The sequence below is a fragment of the Belonocnema kinseyi genome, chromosome 2 (assembly GCF_010883055.1).
Source record: "Belonocnema kinseyi isolate 2016_QV_RU_SX_M_011 chromosome 2, B_treatae_v1, whole genome shotgun sequence".
In the NCBI taxonomy this organism is placed as follows: Eukaryota; Metazoa; Arthropoda; class Insecta; order Hymenoptera; family Cynipidae; genus Belonocnema; species Belonocnema kinseyi.
The window spans coordinates 161218057-161226224 of record NC_046658.1 but is presented as its reverse complement, the minus strand read 5'-3'; the positions used below and the strand labels follow the sequence as shown (position 1 = coordinate 161226224).

Sequence of the window (8168 nt, the reverse complement as noted above, 5' to 3'; positions counted from 1 at the left end):
AGTACCTAAACGTACTTTATTGTACTCTAATACATTTTCCAAAGTTTCAGCTCGATATTTCATTTATAAAAAAAGTTCTTAGGTTTAAAAAAACATTCAGTGAACTGAAAAAGTGAGGTCGGTAATATAGGTATTTAGCTGTGTCACATGCCCTTAAGGATCTTTTCAACTGTAATGTTATAATCGTCTCTATTTGCTGCAACCGTTAAGTTACTTTTATCAGCCTTCACAAAATTAAATCTTTATGATTTTTTTTGAAAATTTTCAACTAATTGAACAGATTTTTCTAAATTTTTAAATTTATTATTGTTACTATGATTTGAAACTATTTGAGTAACAGTTTTTCGAATATTAAATTTTAAATCTTCTTCTTTAATATTTTTGATAGTTTTCAATATTAGCTACTAAACTCTTGATAGGAATTCTATTAACATTTAAAGGAACTCCAAAATTGTTTCCTAATGATAAAACTTCAGCAACATAATCAGTGATTTCAACTGTTGATAAATTCTTAAAACATTTGTTTAATCTGAAATTAGTAACCTCTCTATTAGAAACTAAAGACCTGTTTTTTAATAAGTCAAATTTTTTCATACACTCATCACGTTTTGAGTATTTTAGATTACGAAGACTTAAATCTTGTGAATCAAAAAACTTGTTCAAAGAGCCATCAGATATAACTCTTGAGAAACGATATTATAAGTAATTTAAAAACTGACCTAAAATTTGAATATTTTTCACAATGTTTTCAATTTCTAAACGTAGACATTTTGTGTGGAAATTGAATTTCGTTTTTTGAAATTTTGAGATTAAATTATAATTTGAATTAGTTAAATTATATTTACTTAAATTATGTTGAATATGTGTATAGAAAATTAGTTATTCTTAAGGAACAGCGTACTTTCTTAATAAGGTGTAGAAATAATGTCTTATTTCCAACACATATTTAACAAAATTTAAATAAATATAATGTAACTAATTTAAATTAAAATTTAATCTCAAAATTTCAAAAAACTAAATTCAATTTCCACATAAAATGTCGACGTTTAGAAATTGAAAACACTGTGAAGAATATTCAAAAATTAGGTCAGTTTCTAATAGAGAGATTACAAATTTCAGATTAAACAAATGTAATAAAAATTTATCAACAGTTAAAATCACTGATGATGTTGCTGAAGTTTTAGCATTAGGAAATAATTTTGGAGTTCCTTTAAATGTTACTAGAATTCCTATCAATAGTTTAGTTGCTAATATTGAAAATTCTATCAATAATATTGAAGAAGATTTAAAATTTAATATTCGAAAAACTGTTACTCAAATAGTTTCAAATCACAGTAATAATAATAAATTTTTAAAAAATTTAGAAAAATCTGTTCAATTAGTTGAAAATTTCAAAAAAAAAAAAAATCATAAAGATTTAATTTTTGTGAAGGCTGATAAAAGTAAGTTAACGATTGCACAAACCCAATTTAAGTTGGAGACTAATTGCTTCTACTGTTGGCTCCCCAGTTTATAAATTATCAAAGTATATTTCAAATATTTTAAAACCATGTTCTATAAACACTGCCTCATTTGTAAAAAATAGTTGGGAACTTAAAGATGGTTTAAAAAATATAAATGTACCAAAAACCCATTCGATAGTTTCTTTAGACGTTGTGTCCATGTTTGACAGCATCCCACTAGATCTCGTTTTATATTGCATTGAAGAAAAATTTAATTTAAATCATAACTTGACAAAAATAACTAAAAATTAATGTTTAATAGCCACCAGAACAGTTTTTAATGTTACTGTTTTCTCCTTAAATAATAAACTTTATAAACAAATTTCGGGTTGCTCTATGGGTTCACCGTTATCTCCAGTAGTTTCTGATTCAGGTTTACAAGATGTCGAAAAAAGAGCTTTACAATTGTTAGATTTCACACCTATTTTGTACAAACGATATGTCGAAGACATTTTAGCCATTATTCCTACAGATAAAATTCAAGTTTTCTTAAACGCGTTTAATAGGATTGAAGATTATATAAATTTCACTCATGAATGTGAGATTAATAATGTTATTAACTATCTTGATTTAAAAATTATAAAAACTCCAAATAGTGATTTATTAACCAATTGGTATAAAAAACCTTCTTGGTCTGGTAGATACTTAAACTATAATTCACATGATTTATGTGGGCATAAAATTGGTTTAATTAAGGCTTTAGTAGATATATGTGTAAAATTATCTGACATTCAATTTAGAAAAGAAAATTTAAATCTATTAAAAACAACTTGAGTACAGAATAACTATCCTCTTGAGTTTGTAAATGATATCATTAAAAAACGCATTCATGAGATTTACAATAACAGTAATAAAACTAACAAGAAAAGAAATTGGAGTGATACTTACAATAGATTTAATTTAAATGTTACTTTGCCTTACATTCAGGACCTATCAGAAAGATTAAGAAATTCACTTAAAAAATTTAATATCAATGATTATTTTAAGAACACTAATACCTTAGATAATTATTTGTTAAAGAGAAAGGACGTGGATTCCATTGAAAATTTATCTGGTGTTATTTATTTAATTAAATGTGAATGTTGTAATAAAGCTTATATAAGTGAAACTGGCAGGATATTAAAAACTAGAATTGCTGAACATAAAAGAGATTGTGAAGTTTGGAATTTTAACACAGGTCTGTCGCAACATTCTTGGAATTTCAACCATTACTTTGATTTTCATTTTAAAAGTATTAAAATATTTACTACAAAAAAATACTTATCAACAACGTATTATTGAGTCTATTTTTATAAACAAATATCGTAAGATTTCAATTAATTTACAGACTGAAATTCTGAATATTAATAAAATTTATCAGAGTATTATAAAATAATGTTTTTAATATTAATCATCTCTATATGTATATATGTGTATATATATATATGTATGAATATGTCCGTACATATATATATATATATATATGTATATATATATATATATATATATATGCATATGTATGTATGTGTACATATACACATTTTTTAAATTTCTCATTTCAAATTTAAACTCAATTGCGCGCTTCCTCATCAGTGGTTTTCAATTAAAACCTGCCTATTATATCATCGTTCATTATTCTTCATGTATTTCTGAAGCTGTCAATTTATGTTCGTCCTTCCTAAACTACGCTAATTTGGTTTTTTCTCACTATAATTTTTAAAAATGTAGTCTAATCGATTGAAGTCTCAGTATTTTTGAGAATTCTAAATGACTAAATTTTAATTTATTTATTTTTTAAACAATTGATTTGAATGTTTTTTTTTACTGAAATTTGATCTGTTTGACTATTTTAAACCATTATCAACTCAGGTAACAATTTATTTTGATCTACGTAATTATCCATCATATTTGTTCAAATTACTAATCTTTAATATAATTATTTAGGTTAAGAACCTTTGAAAAAGGTACGCCTGTGTACCGAAACTTAAGGAGGATTAAAAGGAGTTTTTTCTATTCAATAAATATCTGAGATTCGAAGACAATGTTTTTTTTACTCATAATTTATTTTTGATTTACGATTGGGCCGTAAGACATAAATAATTTGAAATCCACGATTTGAAATCAATAAATATCAACGGTCGAAGAAAGAATTGATTTGTTTTATCAAATCACTTTATAATTTTTTTTCAATTAAAGAATACAGGAAAGTTGAAAAAACTGAAAAACAAAGAAAATACGAGCTGAAAGTCAATCATATTAAATTTTCACTAGGATCACATCCATTGGTCAAGCTAAAAAACATTTGAATTTTGTTCAAAATTAATCTATTAGGTTAAAAAAGTATATTGTTTCTCAAAAATTTATATTTCTTGGTAGAAAATTAAGCTTCTTTGTTCAAAATTCATCTGTTTGGTTAAGAATTTTATTATTTTGTTGAAAATTCGATTGTTTTGCAGAAAACTAATATTTGTGATTTAAAATTGTACTGATAGGTTGACAATTCATCTGTTTAGGTGAGGGATTCCATTTTTTAAATTAGAATGTGTCTTTTTAAATTAAATTTTACTCTTAAAAAAATATTTAACTATTATTTTAAATTTTGACCTACAAAAAAACTCATGAAATTTTGTATAGGTATAGATAAAGGCCACATAAGAGAAACACGTGTTGAGCACTCTTTCTCCCCCTCTCTTCTTTTACTTTCTCCTTTTTTATACTTTAAGCTCACTGCGAAATAATTAATTTATCATATTTAAAAAATATTGTACGATAAAATTTAATAACAATTGTTTGTATAAGGGCTTTTGAGTCTAGCATGCACATTGGTAGTTTTAATTGACCAAATTGTATTTATAGCTAATAAAAAAGAAAATGTGACTCTCCACCTGATAAAATTATGATTTTATTTTCATCGACTCCCAATTTTTCTGAAGGATCGATTCAAGCTAAATTCAGAATTGACTCTTCAACCAATGCCACTCTCAATCAAAATACATTATTGTTTATCTAAGGCCAGAAACAATTGATGCGTTTAAAAAATTTTAAATACTTTGATCCGAAATTTAAATACTTTTTTTTATTTATTTATATATTAATAAATAAATATTAATTCAATATTTCAGAAGCTGCACATGTTGATATTTACCGTAATAGTAGAAAATAAGATCCTGAAACCAAGCAGATAAATTTAAAGATTTCATTTTTCAAAACACAAAAACAATTTTCGAAGGTTGGTAAGACTGGAAGTAAATCACCGTTTTATATTAATATTATCTTTTCAAAATTATTGTAAATTCCGAGCAAATAGAGTGTGTTGATTTTGGTAATAATATACAACATTCTGCCACTGCTTCTACATCATGAAGTGCCGACGCGGGCGTCGCAACGCTGACTGCAGAGGCGTTGCACGTTCACCCTTTTATAGTTGAGTTTCTCACCCCTACCCCCATCCTTCCTTAGCGTAGCGCAAATCCAGATGAACCCCAGTAAAAAAAAAGTCTTAAAAAATTTGTAATTTCATCGGGGATAGTAATGCCGATCAAATGAAGATACTAATCACAGAAACAAAAAATATGAATACACTATCGATCTAAAATACCCCTTAAATTCAAAATTTTTTGTTCATGTAATATTTTAGAATTAAATTTTATCTGTAAAACGAGTCCCCTCCCCTTCGATCTGCTGGGAATCGAACCATAAGCCTACCGATTTCCGGTATAGTGATCTTACCACTAAGCTACTTGAGAGATCAAAGAAAGAATATTTTTGAACAGACATGCCAAAAGGTAGGGTTTTCTGCATGTTAGTCATAATATTAAAAAATTTTTATTATCATCAGAGATGGTCTTGGCCGATCAGATAAACATACTAATCACAGAAACTGAAAATATAAATCTAGACTATCGATCTACAATACCCCTCAAATTTAGAATTGTTCGTGTATCTAAAATTTTAGAATTAAATTTTATCTTTAAAAAAAATCGCGTCTTCTTCGATTTTCTGGGAATCGAACCACAGGTTTACAGATTGGCGGCTGAGTGCTCTTACCACTAAGCTACTGCAGAGATCGAATGAAAAATCTTTATTCACAGATATGTCAAAAGGCAAGGTTTTCTGTATGTCAGTCATAAGATTTAAGAAATGCGTATTTATCATAGGAGTTGGTCATGGCCGATCAGATGAAGATACTCATCACATTACGTGAGAATAAAAATCTAAAGTATCGATCCAAGATACCCCTCAAATTCAAAATTTTTCGTTTTTCTAACATTTTATGATTAAATGGTATCAGTGAAAAAAGACCCCCTCCTTTGTTTTGCTGGGAATCGAACCACAGATTTACAGATTACCGGTAGGGTGCTCTTACCACTAAGCTACTGCAGAGATCGAAGGAAGAATATTTTTTCACAGATATGAAAACGACCGTCAAGATAAAGTTTCTTGTTAAAAATTCACCATTACTGCAAATAGAACAGTTTGGTTGAAAATTCATGTATTTGATTGAAAATTTGTATTTTTGGTAAAAAAAAACCCAGTATTTTGTTAAAGATTCGTCTTTTTTTTGTTAAATACAAATATTTTAGAAAAATCATATTATCAGGTTGAAAATTCGACACCTTGTTTAAAAGTTTAACTACTTTCTATTTTTTCAAACTTCCATTTTGTTTAAATTCCTTTTCTTCTGTAGAAAATTTTCCTTTTTTGTTTGAAAATTCAACTGCGTTGTTAAAAGTTAATTCGTTTCAGTTGAAAAAAACTTTTTTAGAAAAAATTCACAATTTCGGGATGAAAATTGGCAACTTTTGTACGAAATTCGTAGTTTCGGCTAAAAATTCAAGAATTTGGTAGAAAATGTTTACCGTTTGATTGAAAATTTATTTAATGGATTGCAAACTAGCCTTTTTATTAACAATAATTTATTTCGTTGTAAATTCTTCTTTATTGGTTTAATCGAACTATTTAAAACGAAAAAAATTTCACAATATTTTTTTGCTGAAATATAAACTATTTTCGTCGAAAACCCACCTTCTCAGACTTGAAAATTGAAGGGCTTTTTATAGAATTAATTTTTTTGACGATTCACAATTTTGTTTAAAAATGCGTTTTTTCTTTTTTATTCAAAAGTAATTTTTTTAACTGAAAATTCTCCTGTCACCGTAAAAAATCAATTATTTGGTCAAAGATTGAGTAATTTGTGAAAAAGTTTTCTCTGTCGTTTAAATCTGAACTTTTTTTCATTTGTTATTACAATTTTTTTTTAACAAACTAATACTTTTTTTTTGCAAACTCATATTTTTAGGTTGATAATTTCAACTCACTTGTTTAAAACTAAGCTACTTTCTAGAAGGTTCCTTATTTTGTTTCCGATTTATAATTTTAATTGAAACTAGCATTTTTTTAAGTAATTTTTGTAAACTAAGAATTCAACTATTTGGTTGAAAATTGATGTACTCTCTTGAATTTTTCGTATTTTTTGCTCAAAAATCAAGTCATTTGTTGAAAATTCGGCTTTGTTGATTAAATCCAACTGATTTTTTTATTCCTTTAACCGATCTTTTTGCGTTAAAGTATAATTATTTAAAAGTTAAAAATATAATATTTTATGTAAACCCAACTACATTGAAACTCTGCAATAGCGAATCAAGTATTTTGTTCAAAGTTTGTCCTTGTTGATTAAATTCAACGTTTTTTTATTAGTAATTGCAATATGTTATTGTTGAAACATAAATTATTACATTTTTCGTTGGAAATTCATACCTTTAGGATGAAAGTTGAACGATTATCGAAAAAGTTCTTTTTGTTGCCGATTCATAATTTTAGTTGAAAATTAGTTTTTTTCTATTTAAAAGTAATTTTACAACTAAAAATTCAACTATTTGGTTAAAAATTGATATATTGTTTTAAAAATTTATATTTTTACGTAAAAAATAGATTTTTTGTCAAAAATCAAATGTTTTGTTAAAAATTCGTCTTTTTTGGTTAGATCCAACTAATTTTTTCATTTTTTATTTCAGTTTTTTTTTGTTTAAATATCAACTATTACATTTTTGGTGGCAGCTTGATATTCTTATATTGTCAAATGCATAGTTTTGTTTTAATAATTCCACTGATTTATAAAAAAATCGTCTTTTTCTTTTGAAAATTCGACAATTTCCTATCAAATGCAACTATTTAGTGTAAAATTCTTTTTATTTAAAAATATAATGATTAAATTGAAAATGTTTAGCTGAACAGTTACATTTTTTATAAAAAAGGATTAATTTTCTATCAAAAGAGATGAATTTTCATACCATGACTACAATTTTTCAAGCGAAAAGGAAGACTTTCTAATGCAATTGTTCAATTTTCCACAGGATAATTAATTTTTTCATTAAATAATACAATTTGAAACAAAAATAGTTTGATTTCCCTCTTGGGTTCTATTAATTGAGTTAACTTTTGAGCGAAAAAGTGAGAAACAGGGAAAGAGAGAAAAAACGAGAAAAGAAGTGAGAAGATTAATCTTTTTTGATTGAAAATTCAACTACGTTAAGAGTTAATATTTTTGGATGAAGATTAATTCTCCAGTTGAAAATAGGTGAAATGAAGAGGAATTTGAGAGGACAAGTAGGGAAAATGAGTAGAAATTGGTTAGGGAAATGAGGTGGCTGGGTTAAGTGTGGGCTAATGTAGGGGGGGGGGGGGGGG

The 8168-nt window shown here is 26.4% G+C and overlaps 1 long non-coding RNA gene across 1 annotated transcript in view; it reads right to left on the bottom strand.

Annotated features, from left to right (window-relative positions):
- LOC117167257 overlaps nt 1-4852 on the bottom strand; it is an 8673-nt gene extending 3821 nt beyond the window's left edge. Inside the window, exon 1 of the long non-coding RNA XR_004466375.1 lies at nt 4627-4852. This is a non-coding gene — a long non-coding RNA (uncharacterized LOC117167257). The remainder of the gene's footprint in view (nt 1-4626) is intronic.
- Nucleotides 4853-8168: the final 3316 nt, after the last annotated feature.